Source organism: Arvicola amphibius, chromosome 15 (genome assembly GCF_903992535.2).
Source record: "Arvicola amphibius chromosome 15, mArvAmp1.2, whole genome shotgun sequence".
NCBI classification, from domain to species: domain Eukaryota; kingdom Metazoa; phylum Chordata; class Mammalia; order Rodentia; family Cricetidae; genus Arvicola; species Arvicola amphibius.
This window is the reverse complement of record NC_052061.1, coordinates 33,028,299-33,047,804: the sequence shown is the minus strand read 5'-3', so window position 1 is coordinate 33,047,804 and position 19,506 is coordinate 33,028,299. Positions and strand designations below refer to the sequence as shown.

At 45.7% G+C, this 19,506-nt stretch overlaps 1 protein-coding gene across 1 annotated transcript in view; it reads right to left on the bottom strand.

Annotated features, from left to right (window-relative positions):
* Gfod2 (glucose-fructose oxidoreductase domain containing 2) overlaps positions 1–19,153 on the bottom strand; it is a 40,649-nt gene extending 21,496 nt beyond the window's left edge. Inside the window, exon 1 of the mRNA XM_038312736.1 lies at positions 18,975–19,153. The gene's annotated coding sequence lies outside the window, so the exon portion shown is untranslated. The remainder of the gene's footprint in view (positions 1–18,974) is intronic.
* Between the last annotated feature and the right edge of the window lie 353 nt (positions 19,154–19,506).

The window sequence follows — 19,506 nt, the reverse complement described above, 5'->3', positions numbered from 1 at the left end:
CCCCTCTTAAACGGCAGCCCACTTCTGTATCTCAGGACATTTCAGTCAGAGGTTCCTTCCTTCCTTCGTTCCTTCCTTCCTCTCTCTTTTTGAGACAAGAATCTAACTCATGGCAACTAACTCATCTGCCTCAGCCTCTTGTGTGCTGGGATTGCAGGCCTGAGTTTCCATACTCAGCCTAAGCTCTTTAGATGGACTTCCATTCTCAGGAATCCTCCCCCATAAGAACACCCATGAGTGTCCTAGGTCGTGGGCACTCAATCACAACCCACGCTCACTTTGGGTTAGCCACACTGTTGGAGAGCCAGTTAGACATCAGCAGGATGAAAGGGCATTAGGACGAATTTCTCAGTCAACAGCTTGTAAACCCAGAGTGAAAGAGCAGGATTCAGTAACTGGACAGGGCAATGGGACCTGAGTCATAGCTCTTGGCCCCGGGAAGAGGCATCATATGCGGAACTGCCTGGAAGGCCGTTAACTGATAACCAAACCCAGAAGCCCACAGGCTGCCAAGGAGAGCATGAATGCAGATCAGCAGAAAATCAAACACTAAAATACTGAGCTTTTTGCTTGTTTTTTTAGGGGTCTTTTTGTTTGTAATTGAACTGCACAGTTCTAAAGTGTGACCTCTGCAGATGATGAAATCTACTGCAATATCACAGGGCTGGCTCACTTGGGGAACCTTTAAGACTGCTGCCCAGCAGAAGGCCTCCTGATGAAGAACAAGTGCATCCCACTGGCCCCCAGGGTCAGTCCAGGTGGGTTTTCAATGACCCTCAGAAAAGCTGTCTGCCCTTCTAAAACTCACCTAAACTACGGGGACAATGGCTTCTTTGCCCGCTGTCCGCTCTCACCCCTTGAGAGTGTGTGGTTTTTATTACTCTGTAATAAAATGCCTGTCTTCGACACTACATTCTGTGTTTCATCTGAATCCTTAAAATGGTCAGAAGGAGCAGGGAAGTAAGGGGAGTCCAGACACAGATCTCAATGACAACACTGTTTGGTCGTTGTTAAGGGAGGTCTTACTACTCAAGATATCTGTGGCCATCGGATAAGCGCAAAGACATGGGATCATGAGAGACGTGACCAAATTATTCCCACTACCTCATCTGACACTGAGCCAACTGCCAGTTATGAGTGAGATTATGCCAGGCCATCAGGTTCCATCTGAACTGACTTAGACCAGACCATCCCAGGAAGCATGAGAAATACACATTTGTCTTAAGTTCTTGGATTCTGAGGTCGTTTGTTATGCAGTAAAAAAATTACCTAATATACTTCATATCAACTAAATTCCTACAACCTTCATAGGCTCCAGCCCACAGTCCAGTCTGTTCTGGTCTATTCACCTGGCTTAACAATAGCCCAATTAGGGGCTGGAGAGATGGTTATTCTTCCAGAGGACCTGGGTTTAATTCCCAGCACCCACATGGCAGCTCACAACTCCAGTTCCAGAGGATCTAGCATCTTCACACAGACATGCATGCAGAAAAAGCACCAATGTAAATGAAATAAAAATAAATATTTAAAAAAAAAATACCCCTGGCGCACGCCTTTAATCCCAGCACTCGGGAGGCAGAGGCAGGCGGATCTCTGAGTTCGAGGCCAGCCTGGTCTACAAGAGCTAGATCCAGGACAGGCTCTAGAAACTACAGGGAAACCCTGTCTCGAAAAAACAAAAAACAAACAAACAAAAAAAAACAAAAACAAAAAACAAAAAACAATACCCCAATTAAGTGGAGGCCCAGGGCTACATACAAGCTCTGTTCTTGCTATCCATTATACTTTCTATCAAACAGCTTGGATGCCTTCAATGTGTATCAGTCTTGGAGACTGAACTCAGGGTTTCACTAAGTGTTCTACCAGCCTACATGGGTGCTGTGATCTGAACCCAGGTCCTCTGTAAGAACAGCAGTGCTTTTAACAGCTGAGCTGTCTCTCCAGCCCCAGAACAGTGAAAGTTAAATAATAATAATAATAATAATAGTAATAAGGCTTGAAATACTTGTTTATCTGTATGAGACTGGGTTCAATTTTAAGCAAAGCAAGAAAGAGCGACAATCCCAAACTGTGCAGAGGACCTGGAACAGATGGAAGTCTCATATGTTTATGGTGGAGGTGCAAAACAATACAATTGCCAGGCAGTGGTGGCACACACCTTTAATCCCAGCACTCAGGAGTTAGAGGCAGGCAGATCTCTATGAGTTTGAGGCCACCTGTTTTACAGAGTGAGTTACAGGACAGGCTCCAAAGCTACAGAGAAACCCTGTCTCGAAAACAAAACAAAACAAAACAACAACAACAACAAAAAGATAAAACAATACTACTTCAGAAATTAAGAGTATTTTGTTTGTTGTACACAGGTCTTTCTACATAACCCTGGTTATCCTGAAACCTACTATGTAGACCAGGCTGGCCTCCAACTCAACAGAGATCCACCTGCCTCTGCCTCCTGGGTGCTGGGATTAAAGGTGTGCACCACCACATCCAGCTGAAGTGATAGTTCTAAAGAATGAATTATACATGTTAGTCCACCTATAACATTTCCATTCCTAGATATTTATCCAAGAAAAGAAAACTGGCCACTAAAAAATATATACAAATGTTCACAATCAACTTAAACTGAAAACAAACCGAAATGCTTATCAATAAGAGAATGGAGAAACCAATGGTGGTGCTGTGATACAGTGGAACACAGTAAAGCAGTACAAACGAACCATCAATATAAGCAACAATATGTACAGACCATAAAACATTATAGCCACTGAAGGCTGCCAGGCAGCTCTCGGGCTGCAGAGACGATGGCTCAGCAGTTAAGAGCACTGGTTGCTTTTCCAGAGGTCTTGAATTCAATTCCCAGCAACCACATGGTGGCTCACAACCATCTGATAATGAGATCTGGTGCCCTCTTCTGGCGTACAGGAATACATGCCGGCTGAACACTGTATACATAGTAAATAAGTAAACTAAAAAAAAAAAAAAAAAAAAAAAAAAAAAAGATTTCCGGTTCTCTGAAGAACAGACAAGCCTTACAGTGACCACTGCCCAACAGTGCCAGCGGTAGGATACGAGGTTAGAGCGACTTAACCAGGAAAGAGCACAGGGAAACGTGCTAAAGGGCTACACAGCAATGTCTGTCTTGAGATCCTGTAGATATATGATGATATATATGACTGTGAAAACTAAAATTGAGTAATTGAGAGCTGTGTGTTTAACTGTATGTGGATTATTCCTTAATTTTAATATTGAACATTTTTTTTCAGACAAGATCTCATTATGTAGCTCAGACTGGCCTCAAACTCAAAACAATTCTCCTGCCTCAGCCTTCGGGGTGCTGGGATTACAGGTGTGTGCCTCTGTAACACCTGGCTCCTGTCCTTACTGTTGGCATTCATAAGCAGGGATCTAAGGGTGTAGAGCAACCCACTTACCCTTTGTAATCCCAGACACGTAATCAAGATAAACGGGCATGGAATTAAAAATTAATTCCTATAAAACAAAGAAAATGCCATGGAAGCTAACTTGATCAGCATAGAGAGAAAGAGAACAGAGTTTCTGAAGAAATGGCTTCTAGCTGGAACCAGTATCTAGGGTCTCAGTGAGCGCTAAGGTGACAAGCCCATCAGAACAAAGCTCTGCGCTTGGAAGTGTGAGCCAGGGCCCATCGGCATGGAGACAGACCCTCAGTCCCATTTTAAAACACTGTGACAGGGGCTGGAGAGATGGCTCAGCGGTTAAGAGCATTGCCTGCTCTTCCAAAGGTCCTGAGTTCAATTCCCAGCAACCACATGGTGGCTCACAACCATCTGTAATGAGATCTGGTGCCCTCTTCTGGCCTGCAGGCGTACACGCAGACAGAATGTTGTATACGTAATAAATAAATAAATAAATATTAAAAAAAAAACGCTGTGACATTAGCTGAGCTAATTATAAGCTGTTTAAGGTGCTTTTGTATAAAACAACACCTGTAATTTATGCAAACAGACTCACTAAAACACAGGCCACAGGCCAGGATCAGGCAAAGAACAAGATACTTTGGTAAACAAAAACCAGACACAGCTTCTGCTCTTACACAGTGTGCCACTTACAGGAGTGGGCAACAACCTAGCAACCACATAAGCATGTCAGGACAATTTAAGGCAAGCGCTATAAAGAACACAAGGTACAGTAGGATTAAAACTGTTGTCATATAAAGAAGGACTAAATGAGTGAGCCATGGGGGTGCTGCATACCTTTAACCCCAAGACTTGGGAGGTAAGGCTGGGGACTGAAAGAGTTCAAGGACAATCTAAGCTACCAGGCCGATTTCTGTGAGTTCCAGGCCAGCCTGGTCTACATGGTCTTTAAAAAAAAAAAAAAAAGTGCCGGGTGGTGGTGGCACACACCTTTAATACCAGCACTAGGGAAGCAGAGGCAAGTGGATCTCTGTGAGTTTGTGGCCAGCCTGGTCTACAGAGTGAGTTCCAGAGAAACCCTGTCTCCCAAAATAAAATCCAATCCAAACCAAACCAAACCAAAGCAAAACAAAAACCAAAAAGGCTAGTTTGGAGGTGGGGAGATGGCTCAGTGGTCAAAGCTCCTGTCATGCAATCATGAGGACCTGGACCTGAGTTCAGATCCCCAGAACCCATATTAAGCTGGTCTTGATGGTATTATAAGTCTAGAATTCCTATGAGGTGACAGGAGGCAGACAAGAGAATCTTCAGAAGTTTGTGAGCCAGCTAGCCTGGCATTTATAATAGTGAACAAGCGACCCTGTCTCAAGATGGAAGGCAAGAACCAACATGCGAGGTTATCCTCCGACCTCCACGTGTGCCACGTGTGCCACGTGTGCCACGGCACTCACATACACTTTACACACGCAAGCTGGGCAGCCTAACCTGCTAGGTGAGTTCAGGTCAGTGAGAGACCCTGTCTGAAAATAAGGTAGAAGACATTGGAGACACGATATTGCTAATTACAGGGGCCAATTCCCATTCTCATCCCACTTCCATCTGTCTGCACTGTCTGATGATCTTTCCCATCTCCATGACAGAGTTCTTTTCTTGGGTTCTGGAACACAAATGCCTGCATATTTGGCTCCCATCCACTTCTCAGACCCTTCCTGCTAGTTTTTCCTGATAACCAATATAACTACTCTACTCTACTCTACTCTACTCTACTCTACTCTACTCTACTCTATTCTATTCTATTTATACTCCCTTGATGAGTCTACCAAGTCTCATGACTTTAAATACCATCTATTCCCTAGTGACTCCTAAAGTCGTCAGCTACAGCCTTTTGCTTGGGGTCCAGACCAGTATAATCAACTACCTATCTGACATCTCCACTTGGATGCTGCATCTGAAACTTAAAGCATACAGAACAACACAGTTTCTAATCCTTCCACTGTGGCTTCATCACTGAAATTGGGAACATAAATCTTCCAATGGCTCAAGCCAAAACCTTGGAGTTATCTTTGCTTCCTTCCCACATGTGATATCTGATCCACCAACAAATCTTTTGCCAACTCTCTGCCTTCTGACTTCATCCTTAATCTAAGTACTTTGCACTTTCTGTCACCATCACCTAAGTTCAAGTACACACTCCTCCTACATCACTGCAACAGCCTAACTGGTTCCCAGCCTCTACTCTGTCTCCCCACGTTACACCCCCAGTCTACTCTCACGGCACCAAGAGTGACCCGATTCAAGTGTAATTCAGATCAAATTATGTGTCCAAACGTTTTCTCGTGTGGAGTAAGAATGGAATTCTTCCACTGACCTATAAAGCCCTACGCCTTTCCTGCCGCCTACTTTAGCGTTCTGACCTCATTTTTACCACACCAGATACAACGTTGACTGCTGTGCGCAGCTCACACAAGCCAGTGGCTCCCGTCTTCAGGACCATGACACTTGAGATTTGCTCTGTTCTACAGAAATTCACTTATCTTCCCTTTCCTTTCAGGCCTCTACTCAAATATGGTCTTTTTCACTTTCTATTTCTTTAGTACTGGATAATTGGCCCTAAGCCTCATACACGATAGGCAAGTGTTCTATTAATGATCTGCTTCCCTTTTAAACACAGTCCTATAAGAACAGGTTTATGGTTATATTGTTGATGCTGTTGTTTTATCTGCAAACCTATTAGAATTCATGCTCCCTGGGAGCAAGGAATTTGGGGGGCCTGGAGCGGTCTGTTTTTTCCAATGTTTTATCACTGATACTTAGTATATAATAAATGTTTAATAAATATGCTCTGGAAAAAAGAGAAAGATTTTGGACCTTGTTCCCACATAGTCAAGAAACCAAGACGCATTTACTGAGCTAATAAAAATTTTACTATTTACAATTTTGGCTAGAGAAATGGCTCACTGGTTAAGGGCACCTGCAAAGGGCCTGGGTGCAACTCCTAGCATCCACATGGTAGCTTACAACAGCTGTCTGTAATTCCAGATCCAGGGGTCTGACAATGCCCTCTTTTAACGTCCTGGTCACCAGGCATACAATCTGGTGGACGGACATACATGCACACAAAATACTTGCACATATGAAATGAATAAATACTGTCAGTTGTGGTAGTGCACACCTTTAATCCCAGTACTCAGGAGACAGAGGGAAGAGGATCTTTGAGAATTCCAGAGCCTGATCTACATAGGAGAGACTAGCCAGGGTTCCTTGGTGAGACCATGTCTCAAAAACAAACAAAACAACAACAAAAACCCACATTTAAAAAATAATTAAAAACAATGTGTATAGAGATGGACACAGTTATTCATCCCTATAATCATAGTACTTGAGAAGCTGAGCAGGAGGATTCTGAATTCCAGTCCAGCCTAGGCTACATATTGAGACCCTAATCAAAAACCAGAGATAAACAAAAGAAAAGCTGCATATAATCCCGTAGGGTCGTGGGATATGCACACAAACGTAATAATCAGATCTCCAGCTACAAAATTAGGTATGAGGCCGCTACTCAGTTGGCAGAGCCCCTAAGCAGCACGCACGAAGCATGGTTCTACTTCTATTCTACTTCTATCTAACACTGCATAAATACAAGATACAGTGGCTTAATTCTAGAACTTAGGAGATAGAGACACAAGAATCAGAACTCACATGTATACACATAACACACAAACATACCTACATGTACACAAACATATCCACATGTACACACAAAGACAGAAACATATCCACATGTACACACACAGACAAACATATCCACATGTACACACAAAGGCAGACAAACATATCCACATGTATACAGACACACAAGAGTTTATGTCCTCAGCTTGAGTAGTCGGGAACAGAATCTGGTTTAGTGTTCGGGGAAAGAAAACAAGCATCAGATGACAGCAAACTGAGGACTAGGAAGAGGAGTTGACCCCCCACCTCACCCCAACCCATCTTATGCTGCAGCATGAGCTCTCAAGAGCACGCCCTTCATCCAGAACCGCTTCTACAACTCTGACCCCTCCTTCAGCACATGAGCCACATCACCTTAGCCCTCCCTGCAGTTAAGTTCCTTCTCCCACCAGAAAAGAGCACCATATGTCAAAGTCTGGAGGACCACAGTAGACAGCCTGGAGGCTGTATTCAAAGGCCACAGACCAATATAAAGGAAGGAAAATAACAGAGGATGCAGACAAACGCTGATGACTCAAATTTAACCAGTTTATTATTATTATTTATTATTATTATTATATTATTATATATTATATAATATATTATTATATATATTATATATTATATATTATTAATATATATTATATATAATTATTATTATATTATTATATTTATTATTATTATTATTAACAGCAAAGCCTCCCTGCCCCCACAACAATCTGTCACCACTCCCCAACAACTGGACACCCTGGGGTCACCTGAATTCACCACGACTTTGACCTCCAAAGGTACCCAGTACTTTTCCTATGCCTAAGGGAAGCACACGTAGGCCCCAAATTTCTTGACAATGCTCACACACAGCCACTCAGTGGGGCAGGACACTTCCCATCTCTCTGTCACTTGGTCTGACCCAGGCTAGCCACTATCTTTGCTTGTCTCCTTCGGTCCACGTCACTTACTTCTGTAAAGCTCTTCTCTAACCCCTCAGAACTGTCAGCTCTTCACTGAAGCACGACCGAGAGCCTTGTCCTTGGCTGGAAGGAGTGGTTCAGTTTAGTGTTCCCACAGAACCCTGGGCTTTGTCTCTCTCAGAGCTCACACGTCAAGCAGTCAGAATGGCAGGACGCGGCTTCACTTGCAAACTGCTGTATCTCTAAAAGCAGCCCAGCTTCTGACAAGGAGTGGAGGCTGCAGAAAGACCCAGTCACTGAACAAATGTGAGATAAGGAAATCAAATCAGCCTGTGAGAGTGCCACACTGATTAAACAATCTTAAATTCTTTTTTGTCTTTCAACTTTAGATAAACAATTATTTTAAATCTTAAGAGTGAGAACTGAGCCAGGCGTTGGTGGCGTGTGCCTTTAATCCCAGCACTTGGGAGGCAGAGGTAGAGGCAGGTGGATCTCTGTCTGGGCTGGGGAGATGGCTCAGTGGATAACGGTGCTTGTCACCACGTCTGACAACCTGAGTTCAATCCCTGGGGCCCACAGGCCAAAGAGGAGAACTGAAAAGTCGTCTTCTGACTTCCACATGTGCCGCGCGGTGATGGCGCACGCCTTTAATCCCAGCACTCAGAAGGCAGAGGCAGGCAGATCGCTGTGAGTTCGAGGCTAGCCTGGTCTACACAAAGCAATTCTGTCTCTGAGAAACCAAAAAAGAAAGAAAACCAAGAGATGAAGCTGGCTATGGTGATGCACAGCTATAATCCCAGCCCTTGGGAGGCTGAGGCAAGAGGATCACTGAGTTTTACGCCAGTCCTGACCACACAGCAAGACTAGATTAGAAGAAATAGAAGAGGAGGAGGAGAAGGAAGAAGCCAGGCTGATCTCTGTGAGTTCAAGGCCAGCCTGGTCTACAGAGCGAGTTCCAGGACAGCCAGGACTACACAGAGAAACCCTATCTAGAAAAAAAAAAAACAAAAAACAAAAAACAAAAACACAACAAATAAAACACACACACACACATCTAAACAAAGGAGAAGTCTGGTATGATGGTGCACACCTTTGATCCCAGCATTTGGGCGACAGAGGCAGGCTAGCTGAGACCAGCCAGAGCAACATAGAGAACCGGTACAAAAAACAAAACAAAAAATAGAACAAAAACAACAACAACAACAAAAAGAGGCTGGTGAGATGGCTCAGGGGTTGGTGGCACTTCGTGCCAAGTATGACAATCTAGTTTGCTATCTGGGACTCGCATGGCAGAAAGACAGACATGAACCTCTCACCACAACATATGCCCAGGCACAGACAGACAGAAACACACACACACACACACACACACAGAGAAACAAAACAAAACAAAACAAAAAAACCCAGAAGCAAAAGGGAAGGGAGGGATGAGGAAGGAGAAGGGAGTGAAAAAGAACTGAGAAGGGAAGGAAGGGGAAGAGTTAGGAAACAGGTATTGACTCTTACCAATTTGTTTCCATTATCTATGTGAACAGTGCCTGCACTGAGTCTATGACATGGTCACATATTTTCGCCTTCCCACTGGAAGCAAAACCAAAAGCAGGACAAAGGAAAGAGATGCTAACCCTCAGCTCCACTAGCTGTGGTGGTGACAGGGCAGTCGCTTGCTAGGCAACCACCACCTCAGAGCACAGAGGCACCAACTCTCAACTCCACTCCTCTGTACACAGGACACCAAGGACCAGCCCAGTGACCTAGTCCGTGAAGCATGAACATACCATGTGCCAAGGGTCAGCTAACTGGGCCATAAAGGAGAAGTAAATGGAACACCCACAGATGCATTTAGTTTGCTATTAGGTTACAAAGCTTCAGCTGCCAATAAAAGCATTCCTCTGCCAGTTCTATCAGATCTTTATTGGTTTGTTTGTTTCTTTTTTCGTTTTGGTTTTTTTGAGACAGGGTTTCCTGGAACTCACTTTGTAGACCAGGCTGGCCTGGAACTCAGAGATCAGCCTGCTTCCCCAGAGCTGGGATCAAAGATGGGAGCCACCACTCCTGGCTATTGTTTAAGTCACATTTATTTATTTGTTTGTTGTGTGCACTTGTGGAGGTAGAGACAACTTACAGGAGTTGGTTCTCTCCTACTATGTAGGTACTAGGATTCAGACTCAGGCTGTCAGGCTAGCAACAGTGCCTTTAACCACTGAGCTATCTAACTGGCTCTTTAAAATATATCCATAAAAAGCTGGGCATGGTGCACATGACTGTAATCCCAGTACTCAGGAGACAAAGACTAGAGAACTAACTGCCAGGAGTCTAAGGCCAGGTGGGTTACATACCAACTATCAGACCAGCCTGGGCAACAGAGTAAGATCCTGTCTTAAAGCGTGCGCACGCGCACACACAAAGACACAGACACACACAGACATGCATACAAACATGAATACAAACACATACACAGACAAACACAGACATGAAGACTCAAACACAGACGCACTCACAGACAGACACACACGAACACAGACATGAAGAAGACAGACAGACAGACAGACAGACAGACACACACACACAGCAGCAGCAGGAGGGACTGGGGATGTAGTTCAGTTGGTTCAGTAATTGCCTAGCATGTTTGAAACCCTGTCAGATTCCCAGCACTCCATAAGCCCTATGACATGGCCCACATCTGTAATCCCAGCTCCCAGGAGATGGAGGCAAGTAGATCAAAAGTTCATCAAAAGCTGTTATAGCAAACATGAGGACAACCTGGGTACAGGAGGCACTTTCTCCAAAAAGAGAGAGACAGTAACATTTTTTTTTTTCTGACATTGCTCCAATAGTGAGCACCAGGCTGACACCAGCCTAGGGACATTCTCAGCCCTTTCTCTCCAAGCAATTTAATCTAATCCCTCAATTTCATCGTGACTTCCACGAAAACATTCCTAACGTCCAGTCTCCAGCACCGGCGACGCAGCTCCAGCTCCACCTCAGGCTCCGCTCTTCTAAGAATCTCCCAGCTGTCTCCACCGGAATTCCTCTTCCCTCAAACCCGGAGGTCCTCCTGTGCCCCTCCCCCAACAACACAGTCGCAGAGTTCTTTCCTCATTCAAGCCCTACCATTTTCAATCACACACACGGAGTCAGGCACGTCAGGACCTGGGGCACACAGGAGTGATTCCAACAGGCCTCGTCCCTGGAGCTCAGTCTCCATTTTTTGTTTGGCCCTAGCTGAACAGAGATGATTTGGGAACCTGGCTGTGGCAAGTCACATGGTAACAAACACTGCTTTTTTTTTTTTCTTTTTTTTTTTTGGTTTTTCGAGACAGGGTTTCCCTGTAGTTTCTAGAGCCTGTCCTGGAACTAGCTCTTGTAGACCAGGCTGGCCCCGAACTCAGAGATTCGCCTGCCTCTGCCTCCCGAGTGCTGGGATTAAAGGCGTGCGCCACCACCGCCCGGCCTTAACAAACACTGCTTTATCTTTAAGGCGCTGAGGGCAAACTCTCCAGCAATAGACTTGTCTCACCAACCCTAGACGCGAGTATGTCACATAGTTGGGTTTACCTGTGGCGCCAAAAACAAGGTGAGTTTTCACTTACGATGCTTTTCAATGGACTAACTTGAGGTTTTCGCTTTTTTGTTTGTTTTTGCTTTTGAGACAAAATCTCAATACATAGCCTTGGCTTGTCACTCACTACGTAGACCAGGCTGGCCTTAACGCACAGAGATCCTCCAGCCTCAGCCTCCTAACTGCTGGATGATGGCAGGAGTCACCACACCCACTTCTGGTGCACTAGTACACAGAACTCTGCACACCAGGGCCAGCAAAGCGGCTCAGTGGGTAAAAGCACTCACTCTTATACAGATCTGAGTTGCATCCCCAGAACCAACATGGCAGGAGAGAGCTGCCAGGTCCATAAAGCTATCCGTGGTGCCTATTAACATAGCAAGGTGCATGCTGGTCTCCAGGGCTCCTCAGCTCTTCTCACCCCTAAATTTCTCCAGCTCCTGGGCCTCCCTTCCCCAGATTCTCATTCCCTTATAACCTTATTACGCAGCCATGTTCATTTTCTTCCTCTTTTGGCCCCCCTCTCTCTTGGTCTCCTCTGCCTGAACCCTTTTTTCCTCCTCTCTGGCTCAACCTCCCTCTCCATGGCCAGGTCCAGTCTGCTGGCCACATTTAATCTACTACTTTCTCTCTATGCTCTGGACTCTTTCAGAGACTCTGGCTGTGCTCTCCCTCATGTCTACTAAAGCCTCTTAAACTATTCCTCGGAACTGGCGTGTCCTCGGTTTATATAGCTAGAGCCAAAACCCTCACTTTACACAAGAGCCAACTCCCACACATTGTCCTCTGACCTCCACACATGCCCAGAGGCACACACATGTACACACAAATGTAGTAAATAAGAAAAATCTGCTTACTAGCAGGGCCGTAACTACGCTTAGAGCCAGCCTCTAGCTCAGCAGTTCTCAACCTGTGGGTCGCACCCCCCCCCCCCAGGAAGTGGAACGACCCTTTCACAGGGGTCGCACAGCAGATATCTTGTATATCAGATAATACATTACCAATTCTTTTGTTTTGAAGACAGGGTTTCTCTGTAGCTTTGGAGACTGTTCTGGAATTCGCCCTATAGACCAGGCTGGCCTTGAACTCACAGAGGTCCGCCTGCCTCTGTCTCTGCCTCCAAAGTGTTGAGATTAAAGGCATGTGCCACATCCCCCCCCGCCGGCACAATATGATTCATAACAGAAGCAAAATTACAGTTATGAAGTAGCAATGAAAATAATTTTATGGCTGGGGTCCCCACACCGTGAGGAGCTGTGTTGCAGGCTTTCGGCACTGGAGAGGCTGAGAAGCACTGCCCACACCGTGAGGAGCTGTGTTGCAGGCTTTCGGCACTGGGGAGGCTGAGGAGCACTGCCCACACCGTGAGGAGCTGTGCTGCAGGCTTTCGGCACTGGGGAGGCTGAGGAGCACTGCCCACGTTTTTTCTTTTTGCCTCGCCGCCCCTTTTCATTTGGTTGCTATGTAATGAAGGGCCAGCTGTAAAACACAGGTTCCAAACAGGATGTGCCCAGCTGAAAATACTCACTCATTTAAGGACTGTAGGATTTTCTGTGCCTGTTTAAATGATGTTTTATCCACTATTGAGACTCTATACTCCTTCAGGACAAAAACCGTGTTTTCAGTATTAACCAGATACTAAGTCCCTGGAACTTCATACTTAGAAATACATTGCAGAGAACAGTTCTTTATAATCTGGTAATTACTAAGATGCATTTAAATGTTCTCTGGATAGCAATCAATATATTAGGAAATATTAGAAACCCTCAGCATTGCCGGGCGGTGGTGGCTCACGCCTTTAATCCCAGCACTCAGGAGGCAGAGACAGGTGGATCTCTGTGAGTTCAAGTCCAGCCTGGTCCACAGAGTGAGTGCCAGGACAGGCTCCAAAGCTACAGAGAAACCCCTGTCTCAACCCCCCAACACACAAACAAAAAAAAAAAAAAAAAAAAAAAAAAAAAAAAAAAAAAGAAAAGAAAAGAAAAAAAGAAACCCTAAGCATTGACAGGACAGACTAATTTTAAAATAAACAGCATGTATGTTTGCTAGTTTTATGGCAACTTGACAGGCTTGAGAGATGGACCCTCAATTGAGAAAATGCCTTCATATGATAGGGTTGTAGACAAGACTTTGGAGCATTTGCTTAAGTACAGACTGATGTGGGAGGAACCACTCCATTGTGGGTGGGGCTGGGCCGGGCTGGCGAACCTTGGTTCTGTAAGAAAGCAGCAGGTTGAGTAAGTCAGTGAGCAGCACGCATCCACCGCATCCACGACCTCTGCATCAGCTCCTGCCTTCAGGTTCCTGCCCTGATCGAGTTCCTGTCATGACTTCCTCTGATGATAAAGAGCGATGTGGAAGTGTAGCCAAATAAACCCTTTCCTCCCCAAGTTGCTCCTGGTCATGGTGTTTCATCAGAGCAATAGCAACCCTGACTAAGACAGCAGGATGGCTCAGTGGGTAAAACAGCTGCACAGCCCACCCACACAAAGGCAGAAGGAGAGAACCAACTCCAGAAAGCTGTCTCTGACTTTCACATACCATGTGTGTGCCCATACACGAACATCTCACATTCACACACAGGTGCACACACACACAGACACACACACACAAGCACACTTTTTAAAATATTTATATCCAACAAAATTATTCTGAAAGTAACATCATGAAAGGAAATAATATATTTAAGTATTTATTCCACTGCCCCCAAACAGAAGTTGGATCTCCTGAACACTACACACAGGAATATAAACGCAAAGACTGAAAAGAAACAGACAGAAGGTTTGGTCCCTTCTCCCTGGCAATCCGAGAAAACCTAGCAGGTCAAATGTACCAACTCACCAGGTCCCTGGAGCCACTGCCAAATGTGCTCCCTTCAGAAATAATCATTTTCTAGCATGGGCCGCCATGGGGCTACAGAAGCCACTAATCACATGGATTACCCTCTGCTTTGGAATGCTGTCTAACCATGAGAACAAACGAGGTGCTGGGATGGTACAGCCCAGGGTAAAGCACTTGCCTAGAGAACAAAACAAAACAAAACCCACAGATCTGTGTGGTGGCGCACAACTTTAATCCCAGCAGAGACAGGATGATCTCTGTAAATTCTGAGGCCAACCTGGTCTACAGAGTGAGTTCCAGGACAGCCAGGGCTACAAAAACCAAAAGAAAAAAGAAATTATAATCGTATGGGAAGTCTGATTTTTTTTTATCAATATCTTTTATTATAACTTTCATAACTTCAATGGCTTTTTCCCCATTTTCGATGGCCCTGGGAGTGAACCCAGGACAGGCACACACTGGGCAAGCGCTGTCCCTGAACCCAGGACAGGCACACACTGGGCAAGCGCTGTCCCTGAACCCAGGACAGGCACACACTCCCTCCTTCCTTTTTCTGAGACAAAGTCTCACCTATGCAGCTCTGGCTGTCCTGGAACTCACAAAGGTCCACCTGCCTCTGCCTCCCAGGTGCTGCTCGGCCTGGCTGACTGCGATTTTACCCGCTATCCTCTCTGTCTCAGCTTCATCTTACCAGACGGCACTGCATGCCCTCCTTATCCGCCAACAGGAAAACCTGAAAGGCAGCTCAGCGAAAGTAGATGCTGTTAGCATTGCTGCTGTCTCTGGCAATGACTCCTTGCAGTTGAACTGTCAAACACTAGTGATTACTTTATTGCAGGTCAGACTTGATAGCTGCCCTCAGTTACCCTGAAAATGGAGTGGGCACTAAGCAATTATTTGCCAAAGGTTTCATTGCCATAGTAACTTAGAAACACCTGGAGAGTCTCCTTAAGGCCACCTTTCTCTGGGGGAAAAAAAAGTGTCTGATTGTAGAACAAAAAAAAAAAAGAAGAAAAAAGAAAGAAAACAACAACAACAACAACAAAACATAAACCCACGAACACACCCCAACCTAACAATGCCTCTGCAGTTAAGGGTACTTATCACTAAGGCAGAGGACCAGGGTTCAGTTCCTAGCACCTACATGCCAATTCACAGCCATCTATAGCTCTACTACCAGATCTGACACCCTCCTCTGACCTTCATGGGTACCAGGCACACATATGGTGCACATACATATATACATACATACAGGCAACATGCACACACACAAAATAAATCTCTTTTTTAAATGTTATTTTTCAAGGTTTCTAACTGCTAAGTCATCTACATGTACATCTGTGCACTGTGTGTGTGCCTGGTGCTCATGAAAGCCAGAAGAGGGCGCTGGATCCCCTAGAACTACAGTTACACATGGTTGTGAGCTGCCTCTGGAAGAGCAGCCAATGTTCTTATCCGCTGGGCCATTTCTTCAGCCCCTCACCCAAAATATATCTTAAAAAACAAACAAACAAACAAAAAACCCAAAACAAAAAACAACTCATACGTGGGGCTGGAGCAATGGCTCATAATTAACAGTATCTGCTGTTCCCTAAACCACCCATAAATCCAACTCCAGAGGTTCTGAAACTCTCTTCTTCAATGGCACCAGGCATACACTTGCATGCAAAATTTTTTTTAAAAAAATTCTTACTTAAGCCAGGTGTGGTGGGTCTTGACTTGGAAAACTAAGGCAGGAGGATAGCTAAAGAGAGTTCCAGGCTGGTTGGGTTACCGAGTGAGATCTTGGGTCAAAAAAAAAAAAAAAATCATGTGTATATATTTTTATTGAGACAGTCTCAACCACATATGTAACACTGGCTGTCTAGGAACTCTGAACTCATGAAGATCAGTCCGCCTCTTCTGAGTGCTGCGATTAAAGTTATTTGCTACCATGCCTGGCTGCATATGTTTCTTGAGAAAAGAGCTCACTGAGAACTAAATTACTACAAAAATCATATATAGGAATTTTCTAGGCTTTTGTTAATGTTGCTTGTTTTTTTATATTAGGTTTTTTTGTTTTGGTTTGGTTTGGTTTGGTTTTTCGAGACAGGGTTTCTCTGTGTAACATCTCTGGCTGTCCTGGAACCCGTTTTGTAGAGAGGGCTGGCCTTGAGCTCACAGAGAGATCCACCTGCCTCTGCCTCCCAAGTGCTGGGATTAAAGGTGTGTGCCACCACTGCCCATTTTATGTTAGGTTCTTACTACTAAGATCTGATTGGAATTGAACTTTCAGAAATCTTTTTGCCTCTAGTTCTTGAATACTGGAATTCTAGGCATACACTACTACCTGGCCTTTGTGTGTTTTATTCATTTTAAAGTTTTTGTTTTAGATTTATCTGGTTATGTTGTGAGTATTTATTTTGCCTGCATGAGGAGAGTGCCAGACCCCCCTGGAACTGGATTTATGGATGGTTGTGAGCCACCATGTGAGCCCTGGGGACCCAGCCCATCCTGAGCAACAAGCTTTTTTTTTTTCTCCCAAGACAGCATCTCTCTATATAGTCCTGGCTGTACTGGAACTCATTCTGTAGAACAGGCTGGCATTGAACTCACAGAGGTCCAACCACCTCTGCCTCTCAACTGCTGAGATTAAAGGCGTGCGCCACCACCGCTGAGCACCATCAAGTGTTCTTAACCCCTGACCCATCTCTCTAACCCCCGTTTTGCGGTTTTGATGTGGTTAATATGCAGCCCAGACTGACCCAGAACTTATCTTCCTACCTCTACCTCCTGGGTCCTAGGTATGTACCAACCTCACCCAGTTTGAATTTCTTCACACACACACACACACACACACACACACACACACACACACACACACAGGCCCAGGAGGTGGCTGATCAGGTAAAACTACCTGCTGGCAAGCCTGACACCCAAGTTCCACCCCCAGGATCCACATACTAGGACGAGCTGTCCCAGACCTCCACAGTCATGCACACAAAATAAATTAATAAAAAAATATTTTTAATGGAAGATTACTGATGTAGCCCAGTTCATGCGGTGCATGCCTAGCAGGCACAAGGCCCTGGGTTCAATTCCTGCTGCCTTATAAAACCAGATATGGTGGTGCGCTCTCAAGTGCTCGGGAGGTGAAGGCAGGAGGATCAGAAGTTTAAAGTCGCCCGGTGGTGGTTGCGCACACCTTTAATCCCAGCACTCTGGAGGCAGAGGCAAGCGGATCTCTGTGAGTTCGAGGCCAGCCTGGTCTACAGAGCGAGTTCCAGGACAGCCAGGGCTGTTACATAGAGAAACCCTGTCTCCGAGAAAGAAAGAAAAAAAAAAGAAAAAAGGCAGGGCAGGGGAGGGGAGAAGTCTACCAATAAGACTGTGTACTTCTTGGCCCCAAAACATGTTTTAAATTAATAGCCCTAAAGCATTAATTTTCTCCCATTTTCTATAAAATGGGTGTTTTGACACTCTTGTGTTCCCTGGTGTAGTTTTTCAGAAGGAAATGAGTTTCCTTATCACAAATGAATCTAGCTTCACCTACTCAAAGACGATCATCTTTTCCTTATCACCGCATATCACAGCAATGTTGAATCTTCTTTTTCTATTTTTTTTTCTATTTTAAGAGCTGTTTCTTTCACTGAATGGTCTTCCATCAAGAAGTCTTTGTGCCCACAGATCCTCAGAGTAGTGTCTGAGCTGGGTTTCGACTTCTTCCTCATCTATTCTGTCCTTAGCACGATACGGGGAACAACGAACACAAACGTACGATAACTTCCTTGCTGTCTACTCAGTGCAGTTTTATACCTTTATATGTCTATCCTGCTCTTTAGATCCTGCTGCAGTCTGGAACGTGAACTGTTCACATACCCATTCATAAATGCTCATCATCCAGCCCCATCTTCCCTCGCCATTCAGGTGTAATGGAGCCTTGACAGGAACATCTCATCTCATCTTTTGTCTCTCCAAATCCAGCAGCTTTTTGTCTTTTGTTTTTTTCCTGAGCTACAAAAGTAGGCCAGGGCCAACCAGGCACTAGGTCGGGGCTGGCAGGGAAAACCAAACACTTCTGGGATGTTCCTTGTTTCAAGCTGTTACCTGAACACCAGTTTCTTACATATTTGCTGCCTGAAAATCCCATCTCATTTTGCAAGAGGATGGGCCAGCTACACGAGTCCTTTGTCTGGAGTTCCCACACCTCACAAATTCTCATCCACAAAGCGCCCATCCTCACACAGGTATGGAGTGGTCTGTTCCGCACTAGGCGCGGCAGCCTAGGGTTTCGCATCTGAATAGGGATGTGGTTAGGTTCAAGATCTTAACAGGATCCAAAATTCTGCGTCCAAATGCGCAGGTCCTACCTCCGAGGTGGGGAAACGAATCCCAGCGCGACCCTCTTACTCCATACAGGGCACATAATGGCATTTAGCTCAGGCCTCCTCCAGCCCGGGCCCCGCGTATACTCGCCTCCAACCTCAGGAACCGGGCGGTGGCAGAGGCCGGGCCAGCGCCCGCTCCCAGCCGCGCCATGCCCTCCTTCGCCCTCACCCGCCGCCGGCTGCCGCTCACCTGGCACGCTGGCATCGCCCGTCCAGAGCCGCATGCGAGACCATAGATCCCGACCGGTTTCGGAAGCCGCCGGTCCGCCTTGAGGGAGGCTAGTGCGGATGCGCGGGCACCGGAATCCAGCTCACCAATACCGGGAACACGCCACCCGGTTTCTAAGGAACAGGGGGCTCTGGAGGGGAGGGGCGGGGCGGCTGAGGACAGCGCATGCTCTGTGACGGGGTGGGCCCGCGCTAGGAGGGGCCGGGATGCAGAGCTGCGCATGCTCGTGCCTTGGGGCGGTGCTTATGAAACCGGCCGGGAGGCTGATGCTGTCTCGATTTCTGCGCTAGCGGTGTTGATGCTAGGGGTTTTCAGCCTTGGACGCTCTCGAGTTTGCCCAATGGCGTCAAGAATGTATATTCTTTAGAGAATTCCCTGGGATAAAGAAAGGTCTGTATTCGACAGCAACCTGTTTGTAGAAACCCAGGTATCTCCAACTGGTCGGATTTTTTGACTGGAATGATTGACTTTCCTTTTTGCTCAGGTGTCTGCC